The sequence below is a fragment of the Podarcis melisellensis genome (genome assembly GCF_964234715.1).
Source record: "Podarcis melisellensis genome assembly, chromosome: W".
NCBI classification, from domain to species: Eukaryota; Metazoa; Chordata; class Lepidosauria; order Squamata; family Lacertidae; genus Podarcis; species Podarcis melisellensis.
Window position 1 is genome coordinate 26855625 of NC_138535.1, and position 18171 is coordinate 26873795.

Sequence of the window (18171 nt, forward strand, 5' to 3'; positions counted from 1 at the left end):
TATTTAACTCTTTGGCTAGTTTTTTTTACTTGTTCTTGTGTCTTTGAAGTATAAATCAGGTCATCTACATAAACAAGCAAAGATTCTTGAGCATCTCCTGAACCTCTGAAATATAAGCAATTGTCAGCCTTGCTCCTGCTAAAACCAATGCCTACCAAAACGTCATTCAAACACTCATTCCAATTATGAGCAGATTGCTTGAGTCCATAAATAGATTTATGTAGTTTCCATACCTGATTTGATTTACCAACTTTCAATCCTGGCGGTAGCTCCATATAGAGCTCTTCAGCCAAGTCTGAATGAAGATAAGCTGTAGAGACATCAAATTGATTCACTTTGAACCCTTTCTGAGCAGCAACTGCTAATAGTGCCCGTAGGGTTTCACTCCTTGAAGTGGGTGCATAGACTTCGGAATAATGTAACCCCTTTCTTTGCGTAAAACCTCGAGCTACAAGCCTTGCTTTGTACTCTGGTTTCCCCATCGCTGTTGTCTTTATCCTGTACACCCACCTACAACTTACTGCCTTGGTACCTTCTGGCAGTTTGGTGATGGAAAACACACCCAGTTCTTTCATAGAATTCAACTCTTTTTGCATGGCCTCACGCCACCTACTGGACTCCTCCTGGGGTAATTGCTCAACCTCCTCAAAACTTTCAGGTTCGCAATTTGCCAAACCAGCCCAAACACTAATAGCTTGGTACCTTTCAGGAGGTTTACCTTTGTTGGCACGCTTGGAACGCCTTAACAGTTCCTGCGATGTTCCTTCAGTTTCCCCCTCTGACCCAGAATCACTAGTCGTCACCTGTTTGTCACTAGTAGTTGAAGAACTTTCTGATTCTGACTTTACACGTCTCTCTTGCTGTACAGGTGAACTTTTAGAGCTAGAAGATTCTGACTTTACAGACTTGGGTGAACTAGACGATTTCTCACCCTCGTCCTCAGACTCAAATTCCTCAGCCTGTTCTGGAACTAATACCTGCCCTGGGGCCTGAGTTTCATTGTTACTGTTCACCACATCAAATAGTATGTCAGGATTTCCATGAATTTTATTCCAACCATCCTGTTCACAAAATTCCGCACTTCTGCTGATTGTGATTTTCGTTTGATTGCCTTCTACATTCACAAATCTCCAACCTTTTGTGTTTGCTTGATAACCACAGAAAAGCATTTCTTTAGATCTAGGATTGCCTTTCCTACGTTGTGCCCTAGGCATCAGCACGACATCCAAAAACTCTTAGATGATCAATTTTTGGTTTTTTCCCAAATAGCATGAAGTAAGGAGTGTTGCCTACTGTGCTATTGTACACTCTGTTAAAAGTATAATTCGCATACAGTGCAGCCTCAGCCCAAAAACGCTGTGGAAGTCCAGAATCAAACAGCAAAGCATCAATGGCTTCCTGTAATGTTCGAAATTTTCTTTCGGCAACTGCATTCTCCTGTGGTGAATAGGGATTGGTAAGTCTATGAACTATACCTTTCCTTTTTAACCACGTCTCCAGCGTGTGGTTCACATATTCCCCACCACAATCTGATTGTATTTTACGCACCCTGGTGTCAAATTTACATTCGACTTCTTCAATCCAATCCATCAGGATGGAAGCTGCTTGTGATTTTTCTTTCAGAAAGAAAACCCAACTAGCCCTTGAAAAATCATCCGCCAAAATTTGCATAAATCTCGCACCTCCAAGCGATTTGACTGGCATAGGGCCACACACGTCTGTGTGCACAAGTTCAAAGGGTTTCTTGCTTACTCTATCAGATCTAGGATAGTTACATGTCTTAACCTTAGCATGTTTACAAGCACAACAATCCAGAAAATTTGGACAGGGTTGAATGTTACACTCCTCAGCTAAATCTGGCATCTTGCTTACATACTTAAAGCATATATGAGCTAACCTTCTGTGTAGTAGATGTGCACAACCTGTATGAGGAGCCTTATTTACACACTTAGCTTGTGCTTCACCTGTTGAACATCTACCTGCTGCTAACTGCTCTTCATCCAAAACAAAAAGCCCATTCTCACAGAGAATTTTAACTAGCTCCTTCCCCTGTTTTGAAATGGTGCACACATCATTTTCAAACTCAACCTTAAAACCACTTTTTACCAGGCATGACACACTCAAAAGTCCATTCTTCATTCCTGGAAGAACAAAAACAGGAAGGTTAGTTTGCAAACAGTTAACATAAATTGTGCCTTTAAGGTTCATTTCTCGTTTACTATTGTCTGCTATAGTCACAGTTTTTGCAACTGGCAATGTCTTGCAGTTCATCAAGCTGCCACTAGATGTCGCTGGAACTAAACTGTGACTTGCTCCACTGTCAATTATCCACTTCAAGGTTTGTTGGCTCCTTTTAGGACTTTGTTGTTGTGCTGCCATTGCAAATAGTCCCTTATCAGCACCTGCTCCCCCTCTGGATCGTTGATTCTTGTAGTTCTCACGTCGTCTTCCCCTGTAGCTCCGGAAACTGGCCTTGGACTGTTGAAATTCCTGTTGCTTTTCTGGACACTTTGCTATCAAATGAAACCTGCTGCCACATCGAAAACATGACTTGCTGGCCATAGCAGACACTTGTGAGGCTTCCTTACAGCTCTGCCTGCTAGTTCCCCCACGCTGGGAATTATCTGAACATCCAACCCTTGGGGTATTTGAATTATCAATACGTTTTTGATGATGTTGATATTCTTGCTCACACAATCTACCAGTCACATAATCCATATTCAGCTGGTCCTCTGGCAAAACTTGTAAAGTTAGTACTAAGTTTTCAAACCCTGCATGCAGGCTGCTAAGCAGAGTATAAACTTTAATATTTTCAGGAAAATTCACACCTAGAGATGACAGTCGGTTGAAATACTCAGTCATCTGTGACGTGTGTTCAACCACACTATCCCCTGGCTTCAGTTTCAACTCATACAAAGCACGTATAATGTTCACCTTCTCTCCGGGCGTGGCTCTATGGTGAATTCGCCTAAGAGCTTCCCAAATTTCAAATGCAGACCTTAAATTTTCCACATGAGGTAATTGGGAATCATCTATCGATACCATCAACATGCATCTAGCTTTAGTGTCCATTTTATCATGTTCCCTGTTCTGAGCATGTGCAGCAGCCTGTTGCTCTGCTGTGGCATCTGCTGCAACAGCCACAAACGGCTTTCGCCTCTGGACATAGTCAGCCCACACTTCTTTGGCTTCCAACCAGACTTGAGCCCTCTTAGACCACTGCACGTAATTAGCAGAGTTCAACTTTGTAAAGGGAACCTGGAAATTTTCCACTGCCATTCTTGGGGTCTGCTGCTACTCCCTCTGTGTGCCCTTGCTTCTCTTTCCCCTTGGGATTTGTTTTACTCACTTTTCAGACGCCTCCAGCCTCCTGTGAAGCCTTTTAAACTTTTTCCCTCCGTCTCTTCACTAGCAACCTACCACCGCCCTCTGTTTTTATTAACAAAACAAAAACACAACGGGAGGTCAAGCTAGCCTTTTGCAGCTAATGAAGCTGTAAATCTTCACTTAAGCAGCTCTCTCAACTTTCTGCAGCCTCTCAGTTCCTTTAAGAGCTGGATTTACAACCAAGCCAGTCTTCTCTCATCCGAAAGCTGCTTTCACTTTCTCTGCACACAATACAGCTGCAGAAACGTAGAAGGAGCCATAACCTAAGAGAGCCTGTGTACTGGTCCAGTAAACGCTTCCACTGCGCAACCAGCAACAGTTCTCTTTTGCAGAGCATTAATTAAGTCCAGTGCAGAGATTCTTGTTGCAGTACAAGCTTCAGAGTCTCAGCAGCAAAGAAATAACGACACAGGGAAGTCTGTCTTTCCAAAGACAGGTTTATTGCAGAAAGATAACAGAAACACCTCCGGAGCTTTCAGACATTTTTGCTTCACGCCCCACAGACAGAGAAAACAAACACTCTTTATATACTGAGCAACTTAACAACTTAACAAGCTTGACTACTTAAAGTCACATGACATTGCTAACTTGCCAGTGTCTTAGGTTTCACACCCTAACAGTTTCCCATTGTCCGAATAGATTAAGACGTTATCCAAAAAGGCTACGCAATTCTTGTACACCAGGGGCCCCAACACGTGGTGCATGAATGCTTGAAAGCAGGCGGAGCCCGATTGTAATCCAAATGGCATGACTAAGTGTGGTGTAGTGGTTAAGAGCGGTAGTCTCATAATCTGGTGAACCAGGTTCGCTTCCCCGCTCCTCCACATGCAGCTGCTGGGTGACCTTGGGCCAGTCTCACTTCTTTGAAGTCTCTCAGCCTCACTCACCTCACAGAGTGTTTGTTGTGGGGGAGGAAGGGAAAGGAGAATGTTAGCCGCTTTGAGACTCCTGAAGGGGAGTGAAAGGCGGGATATCAAATCCAAACTCTTCTTCAAACTCTTCTAAGTACTCAAAAGCCCCCAGGGGGGTGAACATGGTAGTTTTCCATTCGTTCCCCTCCCTTATCCTAATCAGATTGTATGCTCCCCTGAGGTCCAGCTTGGTAAAAAAATTGCCCCTGCCTCACCCGTGTTAAAATGTCGTCAATCCTGGGCATTGGGAAGGTCACGGGTTCTGACACCAGGTTTAACCCCCTGTAATCCACGACTAGCCTGGGCTGATTAGTCTCTTTTTCGTCCACAAAGAACACCGGACTGCCCCCCACCGCCTTTGATTCCCTTATGAACCCCCTCTTCAGGTTCTTGTCAATAAATTGCCGCAACTCCTGCATCTCCCGGTCAGACATGGCATACAGCTTACCCACCGGCAGCTGAGCCCCTGGGAGTAAGTTGATTTGGCAGTCAAAGGGCCTGGGGGGGGGGTAGTCTATCCGCCTCCTTCTCGCTGAAGACTTCCGTCAGTTCAGCATATTGTGGTGGCACCTCCACTTTTGGTTCCACAGCCAGCCCAGCCACCCTGGCCACTGTCCTTCTTGGGTTCCCCCCCCCCCAGACAGTGTTCCAAGCAGTAAGCTGACCCAAAGGTGACTGACCGCTGATGCCATGACACTACTGGATCATGCAGTGCCAGCCAGCTCATCCCCTGTATTATTGGGGGTCCTGCCAGTGTGGCCACGTGAAAGGCAATGGTCTCTGTGTGCCTGGAAACCCTCATTCGCATTGGCGGGGTCTGGTGTGTCACTCCCCCCCCCCCAGAAGTTCCCTGCCATCGATGGTGGTCACTTGCAAGGGAAAATCTAGGGGCAGCAGGTGGAGTTGGTGCTCCAGAGCGAAGTCCCTGCTGAAGAAATTGCAGGAGCTGCCCGAATCCAGTAGCCCCTCAACTTTGACGGGGTGCCCATTCGGGAGTTCTAGCACCACTTCTATGGCTATAGCTGCCTTGGGAGGGTCAGGCTGGGGCACTTCTATTGGTTGCTGGCCTGGCTGCTGCCCCTGCTGTTTGGCAGCCAGGCATTGTCGTTTCCCTGCGCCTGCCCTTCCTCCCCCTTCTCCTCACCGCCAGCGGCTCCCACCATCCCTTGCCAGGTCTTTCTTTGAGGGCAGACCCTGGCAAAATGTCCTGGCCTCTGGCAGAGGAAACACTTCTTGGTGGTTTTCCAATCCTTCCCCTCCCTCTTGCGACCTTCACTGGAGTTTGAAACCTCGCGCGCGTGCGCGCCATCTATTTCCTTTTTTCCCCCCAAATAATTTTTATTCAATTTTCCATCCATAGCACAAAAATAAAACAATAAAGAACATACAACACGTATAATTTCAGACTCTTAATTTCATGTTCCTTACTCTCCCGACTTCCTCATACCTCCCCTTTCTGCATTCTCGTGTCGAATTAATTAATTAACAAATCCCTCCCTTATTTTCAAGTTAGTTATAAAAACATTCAATTTCTTTCACTTAACCATTATCGCTATTAACCCCTATTTTTTCTCATTCAACATCAATCTAACATTCACTAATTTTTGAATATTTATTTAAATAGTCTTTGAATTTTTTCCAATCTTCTTCCGCCGTCGCTCTTCCCTGGTCTCGGATTCTGCTCGTCATCTCTGCCAGGCCCATGTAGTCCATCTCTTTCATCTGCCATTCTTCCACGGTGGGTAAATCTTGTGTCTTCCAGTACTTTGCTATGAGAATTCTTGCTGCTGTTGTAGCATACATGAAAAGGTTCTATCCTTCTTTACAACCGATTGGCCGACTATGCCCAGGAGAAAGGCCTCTGGTTTCTTAGGGAAAGTGTACCTAAGTACCTTTTTCAGTTCATTATAGATCAGTTCCCAGAAAGCCTTAATCCTTGGGCACGTCCACCAAAGGTGAAAGAATGTTCCTTCCCTTTCTTTACACTTCCAACATTTATTCTCGGGCGAATGATAGATTTTCGCAAGCTTGACTGGAGTCATGTACCACCTATAAATCATTTTCATAATATTTTCTCTCAAGGCACTACATGCCGTAAATTTAATCCCGGTGGTCCATAACTTTTCCCAGTCAACAAACATTATGTCATGACCAATATCCTGCGCCCATTTAATCATTGCAGATTTAACCATTTCATCTTGTGTATTCCATTTCAACAGCAAGTTATACATTTTTGATAGGTTCTTAGTACTAGATTCTAACAATTCAGTTTCTAGTTTTGATTTTTCCACCTGGAAGCCAACTTTCCTGTCAAGTTTAAAAGCTTCCATTATCTGATAGTAATGCAACCAGTCTCTCACTTTCCCTTTTAGTCTCTCACTTTTCCATTGGCTCAGCCACCTGGGAAAGCTGTCTCGGTATTTCAGGAATGCGGTAGTCATGGCAACGTTCCCCTCTCACTTCGCGTTTCTCCTGAGCCCGCGCTTCCTGCCATACTCCTATCGCAAGCACAGCCTTGGTCAGCTGATCCATCGACTGTGGGCGGGGCGCGCGGGACAACTCGTCCTTCACGGTTGGGGACAACCGCTCCTCAAACAACATTTGAATTGGTTCAGAGTCCAGATTCCAGCCGAGCCGGTGGATCAACATCGCAAAGCGCAACCAGTAGTCTCTAAGAGACTGGCTCCCCTGCTTGCACCCCACCAGTTCCCGCCAAGTCACACTTTGCTCCACTTCACTGGAATACATCGCATTCATTGCCTGGAAGAATTTCTTAAGGTCCTTCAAGGCATCATTTTGCGTCGCCATTAGGGGCCTGATCCATTTGCGCGCCCCATCCTCCAGATGCCCCACAATGTAGACTACCCTCTCCCCATCATCAGCAAAGTCATTATGCTGCAGTTCCAAAGCATACTCTATTTCCGTTCGGAACGCATTGTAGTCCTGGGGTTTCCCCCCAAATTTGTGTACCAGTCCCGGTACCTTCCTTGCGATGGGGGTGGGTTTGACCTGTGCATCCTGAGTCCGTCTTTCGTCCAGCCGCGCCGTCAGGAGAGCTACATGCTGTTCCAAGTCTCGGTTCCTCTCTACCAGACTTTGCACTCCAGCTGCTTGCTCCGTCTCTGCCGGCCTCTGGCTCCGATGGCAGTTCCCTGACACTCACCAATTAACCATCTATTTTTACTTATTTCTTTATAACATTTCTGCTAAAACCACATAACTTCATTCCAACATCCTTCTAACATTCCTTAATTTTACAATGTTTCTGTAAATAAATTTCTTCCAATCTTCTTCCACCAACTCTTCTCCCTGGTCTCAGATTCTTCCAGTCATTTCCACCAGTTCCATGTACTCCATCATCTTCATCTGCCATTCTTCCCGGGTGGGTAGATCTTGTGTCTTCCAGGGACCATCGGCTGGGTGAGGACTGCAGGGCCTGCTCCCTTCCAGGGCCTTTTCCAACTGGCCCAGGGGGCGTGGCCCAAGCCCTCTCTCCCAGCTATAAAGGGACTCCTGCTGCTGGGAAGCCTCGGACCATCGGCTGGGTGAGGACTGCAGGGCCTGCTCCCTCCCAGGGCCTTTTCCAACTGGCCCAGGGGGCATGGCCCAAGCCCTCTCTCCCAGCTATAAAGGGACTCCTGCTGCTGGGAAGCCTCGGACCATCGGCTGGGTGAGGACTGCAGGGCCTGCTCCCTCCCAGGGCCTTTTCCAACTGGCCCAGGGGGCGTGGCCCAAGCCCTCTCTCCCAGCTATAAAGGGACTCCTGCTGCTGGGAAGCCTCGGACCATCGGCTGGGTGAGGACTGCAGGGCCTGCTCCCTCCCAGGGCCCTTTCCAACTGGCCCAGGGGGCGTGGCCCAAGCCCTCTCTCCCAGCTATAAAGGGACTCCTGCTGCTGGGAAGCCTCGGACCATCGGCTGGGTGAGGACTGCAGGGCCTGCTCCCTTCCAGGGCCTTTTCCAACTGGCCCAGGGGGCGTGGCCCAAGCCCTCTCTCCCAGCTATAAAGGGACTCCTGCTGCTGGGAAGCCTCGGACCATCGGCTGGGTGAGGACTGCAGGGCCTGCTCCCTTCCAGGGCTTTTTCCAACTGGCCCAGGGGGCGCGGCCAAGGCCCTTATTCCAAGTGGTTAATGTGTTTTAAAATGTCCTCAAGCAGTCGGTGGCAATTTAAATTTGTATTTCTCTTTTTCCTTTTTTCTTCTGTTGGGGTGGGTGGGTGGGATGGATATTTGGTTGGGGATTAATTTTAGTATTATTGTTCTGTTTTGTTTTCTGTTGTTTTATTGGTTCTGTATAGTTTGTATTTTGTTTTTAAGGGGCGGGATCAGGGCTGCCTGGGAGTGGGGCCCCAGCCAACACGATGGCTGGGACAAGTTCCACAGGGGCGGAAGCACTGGGACATCCGATCTCGGTGATCATGGGCAGGAGGCGGAGTTACGCTAAGACCAGACCATGTCATTACCGAGGAGGCAGGTTTAGTCGCTGTTTGAAGACTATCCCTGCCTCCGGGTCTGGCCTTGACCGGATGGATACTGGAATCAACAGGGGAAACCCACATGACCTGAAGGTGTTGCTGTGTAATGCCAGGTCAATGATGAATAAAACCACTGCCATCCACGACCTGATTGTGGATGGAGGATTTGACCTGGCATGTGTGACAGAGACCTGGTTGGAGGAAGCAGATGGGCCTGTCCTTGCTGCCGCTTGCCCACTGGGTTTCTCTTACGCACAGCAACCCAGGTCATGTGGGCGGGGAGGGGGGGTTGCAGTGATTTTTAGGAAGTCACTAGTTTGCATCAGGCGTCCTACTGGGAAGACCCAGTTTTCTGAGTGCATGTTCTGGAAGTTGGGCAATAGGGGCAGTACAGGATTCCTTTTGGTGTACCGACCTCCCCTCTGCACCAAGGATTCCCTGTCCGAGCTGCTTCAGGTCGTGGCGGATGTTCTCCTGGAGACACCTAGCTTGGTTGTCCTAGGAGATTTTAACATCCATGCCGACATGACCTTACAAGGGGCCGCTCGGGACTTCGTGGAAAGCATGGCCTCCATGGGGCTGTCCCTGAATAAGTTGGGCCCAACTCATAGTCATGGACATGCCTTAGACCTGGTATTCACCTCTAGTGACGTGGGTGATCTGACACTAAGTAAAAGTGAAACCAAAGAAGTGCCATGGTCAGATCACTTCCTGGTGCAACTGGACTTCTCCGCGACCCTTCCCCTCTGCAGGGAGGTGGGACCAATTCGGATAGTCCGCCCCCGCCACTTAATGGATCCAAATGGTTTCCAGAGAGTGGTAGGGGATGCTTTATCCCATGTTGATGGCCTTTCAGCTGATTCCCTGGTGGCACGCTGGAATGCGGAGTTAACCAGGGCTATTGACTGTCTGGCTCCGAAGCGCCCTCTCCGATTGCATGGAGCCCGGACAGCCCCGTGGTTTTCTTCGGAGCTGAGGGCGATGAAACAATCGCTGAGACGGCTAGAGCGTCGGTGGCAGAAAACTCACTCCAAATCTGACCGGACACAGGTTAGAGCTCAACGTCGAGCCTACCAACAGGCGATAGACTTTCTTCACCGCCTCTATTGCATCTGCAGAAAATAGTAGCAGGAGACTCTTTCAGGTGGTCCGCAATTTAACGGAACCACCTTTACCACCGGGGCCTTGTAAAGACCCCAAGATCTCCTGCAACGATTTTGCAAAGTTTTTTGCAGATAAAATCACTCATATTCAGAAGGAGCTAGACACCACCGTGGGAGCAGGGCTGGGGCGGGAGAGTGCTAGAGCCCTGTCTGGTCAAGTTGCATGGAATCAGTTTCAATCCGTTACCCCCGAGGATGTGGACAGGCTGCTTGGACGCGTGAAACCAACCACCTGTCTCCTTGATCCTTGCCCATCCTGGCTAATAAAAGCAAGCCGGGAAGGGCTGGGCGATGGGCTCTGCGGGGTGGTGAATGCTTCCCTCTGTGAGGGAACATTCCCAGATCCGCTGAAAGAGGCGGTCGTTAAACCGCTTCTTAAAAAACCATCTTTAGACCCGGCCAGTATGGCCAACTATCGCCCAGTCTCAAATCTTCCATTCTTGGGCAAGGTGATTGAGCGTGTGGTTGCTGAACAACTCCAGGCACGCCTGGAGGATGCGGACCATTTGGATCCCTTCCAATCGGGGTTCAGGCCTCATCATGGGACCGAAACTGCCTTGGTCGCACTGGTTGATGATCTCCGGCGAACTAGGGACAAAGGTGAGAGTTGTTTCCTAGTTCTGCTGGATCTCTCAGCGGCCTTTGATACAATCGACCATAACATCCTTCTGGACCGTCTAGAGGGGCTGGGAGCTGGGGGCACTGTTATACAGTGGTTTCGCTCCTTCCTCCTGGGCCGTGTTCAGAAAGTGGTGGTGGGGGATGAGTGTTCAGACCCTTGGGCCCTCACTTGTGGGGTACCTCAGGGTTCCGTCCTCTCCCCCATGCTTTTTAACATCTATATGAAGCTGCTGGGAGAGATCATCAGGGGGTTTGGACTGGGTGTCCATCAATATGCAGATGATACCCAGCTCTACCTCTCTTTCAAATCAGAACCAGTGAAGGCGGTGAAGGTCCTGTGTGAGTGCCTGGAGGCGGTTGGAGGATGGATGGTGGCTAATGGATTGAGGCTGAATCCTGACAAGACAGAAGTACTGTTTTTGGGGGACAGGGGGCGGGCTGGTGTGGAGGACTCCCTGGTCCTGAATAGGGTAACTGTGCCCCTGAAGGACCAGGTGCGTAGCCTGGGAGTCATTTTGGACTCACAGCTGTCCATGGAGGCACAGGTCAATTCTGTATCCAGGGCAGCTGTCTACCAACTCCACCTGGTACGCAGGCTGAGACCCTACCTGCCCGCAGACTGTCTCGCCAGAGTAGTGCAGGCTCTGGTTATCTCCCGCTTGGACTACTGCAACGCGCTCTACGTGGGGCTACCTTTGAAGGTGACTCAGAAACTACAGCTAATCCAGAATGCGGCAGCTAGACTGGTGACTGGGGGCGGCCGCCAAGACCACATAACACCGGTCTTGAAAGACCTACATTGGCTCCCAGTACGTTTCCGAGCACAATTCAAAGTGTTGGTGTTGACCTTTAAAGCCCTAAACGGCCTCGGCCCAGTATACCTGAAGGAGCGTCTCCACCCCCATCGTTCTGCCCGGACGCTGAGGTCCAGTGCCGAGGGCCTTCTGGCGGTTCCCTCATTGCGAGAAGCAAAGCTACAGGGAACCAGGCAGAGGGCCTTTTCGGTAGTGGCGCCCGCCCTGTGGAACGCCCTCCCAGCAGATGTCAAAACGATAAACAACTACTTGACATTCAAAAAACATCTTAAGGCAGCCCTGTTCAGGGAAGTTTTTAATGTATGATATTTTAGTGTTTCCTGGTTTCTATGGAAGCCGCCCAGAGTGGCTGGGGGGGCCCAGCCAGATGGGCGGGGTATAAATAATAAATTATTATTATTATATTATTATTACTTTGCAATAAGTATTCTTGCTGCTGTTGTAGCATACATAAAAAAGTTCTATCCTTCTTTGGCACCGATTGGCCGCCCATGCCCAGGAGAAAGGCCTCTGGTTTCTTCAGGAAGGTATATTTAAATACCTTTTTCATTTCATTATAGATCATCTCCCAGAAAGCCTTAATCCTTGGGCACGTCCACCAAAGGTGAAAGAATGTACCTTCATTTTCTTTGCATTTCCAACATTTATTATCGGGCAAATGATAAATTTTTGCAAGCTTGACTGGTGTTATGTACCACCTGTAAATCATTTTCATAATATTCTCTCTTAAGGCATTACATGCCGTAAACTTCATACCTGTGGTCCATAACTGTTCCCAGTCTGCAAACATAATGTTATGTCCAACATCTTGTGCCCATTTAATCATAGCAGATTTCACAGTTTCATCCTGAGTGTTCCATTTCAACAGCAAATTATACATCTTTGACAAAATCTTAGTTTTAGGTACTGTAATGGGGAAAGGGGGCTGCTCGTGCGTAAGCGTTTAAGCCCTCCAAGCTTTACCATCAGTTCCTAAACTTTCCCAGTCCGCGGAGCCATGGGTGCATGGCTACTTCAATCGCTGGCAGAATCCGTCAGTGGGCGCTTCCGGAATTAACGCCAACATAAGAGTTCCTTGACGGAAACTCTCCTTCTGGATTCTCTGCGTGACAGTTTCCTCCGCGGAGTGGGCGTCCCCAGCGGAGGTCCTGAGCCCTCCCCGCTGTTCTCACTGGAAACATCTTGGAGCCATTCCTCCGATTGAGTTTCTGCAGGAACTCTCCCTCTCCCCCTACTGGTTCCTTCCTCCGCATCCGAAGGTCTCCTAGCCTCCTTGAGCCCTTCCACCACCTGACTCTCCGATGGCAGTTCCCTGACAGGTACTAACAGTTCTGTTTCTAATTTTAATTTTTTCCACCTGGAAGCCAATTTTCTTGTCCAAATTATATGCCTCCATTATCTGATAATAATGAAGCCAATCTCGCACTTTGTTTTTTAATTTCTCATAACTCTGCAGTTTCAGTCTATCTCCTTCTTGTTCCAAAATTTCCCAATATTTCGGCCATTTGGCCTCCATATTGAGCTTTTTCTGAGCTTTCGCTTCCATTGGTGACAACCACCTTGGGGTTTTATTTTCCAATAGATCCTTATATCTAATCCAGACATTAAACAATGCTTTCCTGACAATATGATTTTTAAATGCTTTATGCGCTTTAACCTTGTCATACCACAAATATGCATGCCACCCAAAAACGTTGTTAAAACCTTCTAAGTCCAAAATGTCTGTGTTCTCAAGAAGCAGCCAGTCTTTCAACCAGCAGAATGCTGCTGATTCATAGTAAAGTTTAAAGTCTGGCAGGGCAAATCCACCCCTTTCCTTTACATCAGTTAATATCTTAAATTTTATTCTGGGCTTCTTGCCCTGCCAGACAAATCTAGAAATGTCTTTCTGCCACTTCTTGAAACAGTCCATCTTGTCCACAATTTGCAATGTTTGAAACAAAAACAACATTCTAGGCAATACATTCATCTTTATAGCTGCAATTCGACCCAACAAGGAAAGCTTCAAATTTGACCAAATTTCTAAATCTTTTTTCACTTCTGTCCAGCATATTTTATAGTTATCTTTAAACAAATTCCCATTTTTTGCTGTCATATTAATCCCCAGGTATTTCACTTTCTTAACCACAATTAAACCTGTTTCATTCTGAAACCTCTCTTTTTCAGTCAATGTTAAGTTTTTCTCTAAAACCTTAGTTTTTAACTTGTTCAGTTTAAATCCTGCCACCTGACCAAACTCTTGAATTAATTCTAAAACCCTTTTAGTACTAGATTCTGGCTCCTGTAACGTCAAAACTAAGTCATCTGCAAATGCCCTCAATTTGTACTGTTTGGCTCCAACCTGTATACCTTTAACCAACTGGTCCCTTCTAATCATGTTCAACAGGACCTCCAGGACCGATATAAAAAGCAATGGGGAAATTGGCCACCCCTGTCGTGTCCCTTTTTCTATCTAAAATTCTTCCGTAACCACGTTATTTACAATTAATTTAGCCTTTTGTTCAGAGTATATTGCACCTATACCATTTTCAAAACCTTGACCTACCCCCATACCCTGTAGGTTCTTTTTCATGAAGCTCCAAGAGATGTTGTCAAAAGCTTTCTCCGCGTCCACAAATATCAGAACTGCTTTAGTGTTTATATTCACTTCTAACTTTTCCAGAATGTCAATTATGTTCCTCAAATTGCCAGACAAATGTCTTCCCGGGAGAAAGCCCGCTTGGTCCTTGTGGATCTCTTCCATCAATACTTTTTTCAATCTCTTGGTCAAAATGTCAGCAAAAATTTTGTAATCCACATTTAATAACGATATGGGACGGTAGTTCTTAAGTTGAGTCTTTTCAGTCTCTGTTTTCGGTATAAGTGTAATATAGGCCTCTTTCCACGACTCTGGCGCCTTTTTCCCTTCCAAAATTTCATTGCAGACTTCCTTCAAAGGTTGGAATAGCCACTCCTTCAAAGATCTATAATATCTGGAAGTCAGCCCATCCGGTCCTGGAGATTTGCCTAGTTGCATATTTTGGATGGCACCTTCTACCTCATGATCAGATATTTTACAGTTCAGCATTAATTTACTTTCTTGAGAGATTTTTTGTAATCCATTTATCTTCAAAAATCGGTCTATGTCCATTTCTTTCTGTGGCCCTTGTGAATATAATTGTTTAAAATACTTCTGGAAGCAATTTCTAATCTCAATTGGATTATATATATTTTTCCCTTCTACTTCCAAATTTGTAATAGTATTCAATTTTTGACTTTTTTTCAATTGCCAAGCCAGTAATTTCCCACATTTGTTCGCTGATTCAAATGTTTTTTGTCTCATTTGTTTAATTTTCCATTCTATTTCCTGATTCATCAGTTCCATATATTGGACTTGGTATAGTTTTATTTCTCTCAGGATCTCCTGCGACTTTGGCTTTGCTCTCAGTTTTTTCTCTCCTTCTTTTATTTTCTCCAAAATTTTATCTTTTTTCTCATTTTGGCTTCTCTTCTTTATTGCATTTTGTTGTATCAAGAACCCTCTCATCACAGCTTTACTTGCGTCCCAAATTACTCTTTTTTCAACATTCGTAGTCAAATTTATTTCAAAATAATCTCTCAAAGTTTTTTGGGCCTTTTTATATACTTCTTCATCTCTAAATAAGGTATCATTCATCCTCTATCTGAAGGAACCGGTTGTTATTTGCTTCATCTCCATCTTTACAGCGTTATGGTTGGAGCAAGTTTTCGGGCAGATTTCCACTTTCTTTATTTTTGGTGCCATTCCTCTAGTAATCCATATTTGGTCAATTCTAGTCCATGTTGTCAGGGAACTGCCATCAGGGCGAGAAACGGAGGCAGGGCCACCCAGCGATGCCGGAGAGGGGACGAGCAGGGGGGAAGGATTTCAGCGTAACACCCATAGAGAAGAGAGGGAGATGGAGGAATTGGTGACAGGGCTCCAAGACCCTTCCCCCGACACTAGTGGAGAGAACGCTGGGACGCCCCTGCCTTCCCCTTACTTGCGCAGACGCGTTCCGCGCAGAGAACATAGGAGGAGACTCGGGGTCAAACAGCTTCTATGCTTGAAGAGGTTCAAGAGACGCCCACTCTCGGATTCTGCAAGTGACTAACAGGTCACGGAGGGCGAGCTCCGACCCTAGGCATGGTTGGGGCAAGCAAACTAACTGAACTGAAGTAAGGTTACGCACAAGTAACCCCTCACAACCATTACACATGTCATCTTGGCTTCAGAGAAAAAGGTTCCCTCTCTCGCCAGGGGGTTCTTAGTTCTCCAGATATCAATCAGGTCCATATTGTCAGTCAATTCAAAAAAGGTTTTTGGTAGTCTACCATCTTTGGTGACAGCTCGAGTGCTCAACCAGAGACAGATTCGATGGGCACAGGAGTTCTCCAAGTTCAACTTTGAGATCAAGTACGTGAGGGCAGACGCGCTTTCACGGAAGCCCGAGTATACGGAAGGAGAAGGACCGCCGGAAGCTCGACACGTGTTCCCTGAGGAACGATGGGTTTGTGGGGGAGCGTTGGTTGGGAAACGAGAACTAACCGAGCTGATTCGCCAGGACGAATTCGCCCAAACCAGAATCAGGGAACTCAGGGGAACGGGGGGAGATCAGGGAGGCTTTGAGGAGAGGGAAGGACTGCTGTATTACAGGGGAGCAATGTATGTGCCCGGGGAAGCCCTGCGAGAAAGGGTTCTCAGACAGCTTCATGACAACCCAACAGCGGGGCACTTTGGGCAACACAAAACCATGTTACTGGTTACGAGGCAATTCTGGTGGCCAAGGGTGAGGGAAGATGTACGAGAGTATGTACGGGGGTATGACCGCTGCCAACGGGCCAAGGGAGAGAGGGCGGCCCCGGCAGGGTTACTGGAGCCCTTACCCACACCGGGAAGACCATGGGGGGAGGTGTCTATCGATTTCATGACCGATTTACCTAAATCTAGAGGGAAGACAGCAGTCATGGTAGTAGTAGATCTGATAACCAAAATGTGCCATTTTATAGCGTGCTCACATGCAGTAACGGCCGAGGAAACTGCCCGGTTGTTTGTGGATCACATCTTCAGGTTGCATGGGGCTCTGTCGAGGGTTATCTCCGACCGGGGGAAACAATTTACCTCGAGGTTCTGGAGGAAACTCATGAGCTTATTGCAGGTGGAAGTGGGATTCTCGACGGCTAGACACCCGGAGACCAACGGGCAAGCAGAGAGGGCGAACAGCATTTTACAGCAATATCTACGCTGCTACGTCAACGAGAGACAGAACAATTGGGTAGAGAAGCTAGCACTAGCAGAGTTTGCGTATAACAACGCTGAGCATGTGTCCACGGGGATGAGCCCGTTCAAGGCTAATTATGGGTTGCACCCCAGGGCTTTTCCTGGGAGAGGGGAGGAAGGGTGGAGCGTGCCCGCCACAGAGCAGTTTGTGGAAGAAATGGAAGCTCTGCACCAGCAGCTTAAGATGAACCTGGATAGGGCCAAGGAAGTGTACAAGAGACAAGCAGACAAACGTCGCCGGGAAGGGGAGACCATTAGGGTGGGGGACCGGGTGTGGTTATCCACACAAGGCTTACCCTTCAAGGGCGGGTGTAAGAAACTGAGGCCAAAACGGCTGGGACCATTTGAGGTGACCCACCAAGTGAACCCGGTGGCGTTCCGGCTCAAGTTGCCAGACAGCATGAAGATCCACCCGGTATTTCATAGGTCGCTGCTCTCACCGTACAGAGGGGAGCGGAGGGTCCGGGAGGCAGGAGGGGAAGGGCTCACCCACCCACTAATGGGAGAGAGGGAACGCCACCACGAGGTAATGGAGATCCTGGATTCGCGCTGGCGAGGGCGGCAGGTGGAGTACCTAGTGGCTTGGGAGGGGGAACCCAAGTCAGAAAACACGTGGGTGCCTGCAGGGGAAATAGATGATGGATATCTGGAGGAAGAGTTCCACAACAGGTATCCGAGGAAGCCCAAACCCCTGGAGAGATTCTGGGAGGATCAATTTGCCACCACCGATGAGGAGGAGGAGGATTTCGTGGGTTTTCCGGCTTCCCAGGAGGAAGGAGGAGAATCGTCAGGAGAGGAGGAGTCAGATTGGGAAGTCCCTGTTATAGTTCAGAACTTAACTGGTTAAATTCCCTGGTGTGTGTCACCTGCTGACGTCAGCTTACAGAAGCTGGGCGGAGACAGAAGCTTTTAGAAGCTCAGGAGGAGGAGTTTTTCCCTGTACTTTCACTTCTTCTCTGTGTATCTGTGAGAGAGAAAGACGTGCCTTTGGACATGGCTGAAAGAAGCCCCGGACTTTGATGCTGTAATGTTTTAATAAAGAGCTGTAAATAGACACACCTGTCTATGTGTGCTTGCCTGGAAACTAGGCTGCTTTACACGCTGTGCTTCTACTCTGCTACAAGTCGTGACTGAGAAGAGACAGCAGGAGTTATTGCGCAGCTTCGGAGGAAGCGTGCCGGACCGCTGTAAATGATTGATTGGGATCGTAAAGCTGTCTGAGATCGCGGCCCCATCGATCAGGGAAGATCGATATCTCCACAGGTTATGGAGTCAGCCAACGCTCGTAAAGCAGTCGGTGTGAGCTCCAGGAACGCTTTGAAGTCAGCGTGGGTGCCGGAGAGCAAGAATGATTAATTGCCTGCTTCCGAGAGGCAGTAAGAGCTTCTGACACAGAGAGCTGGGAGCTGAGACGCAGCTGAAGAATCGCTTCTCCAAAGACAGGTGCTGGAGGCTACTGCTACGTGAGTAAGCTGGGGCACTGGGGGGAGAAGATGGCGCAGTTCCAGAAGCATGGTTTTGA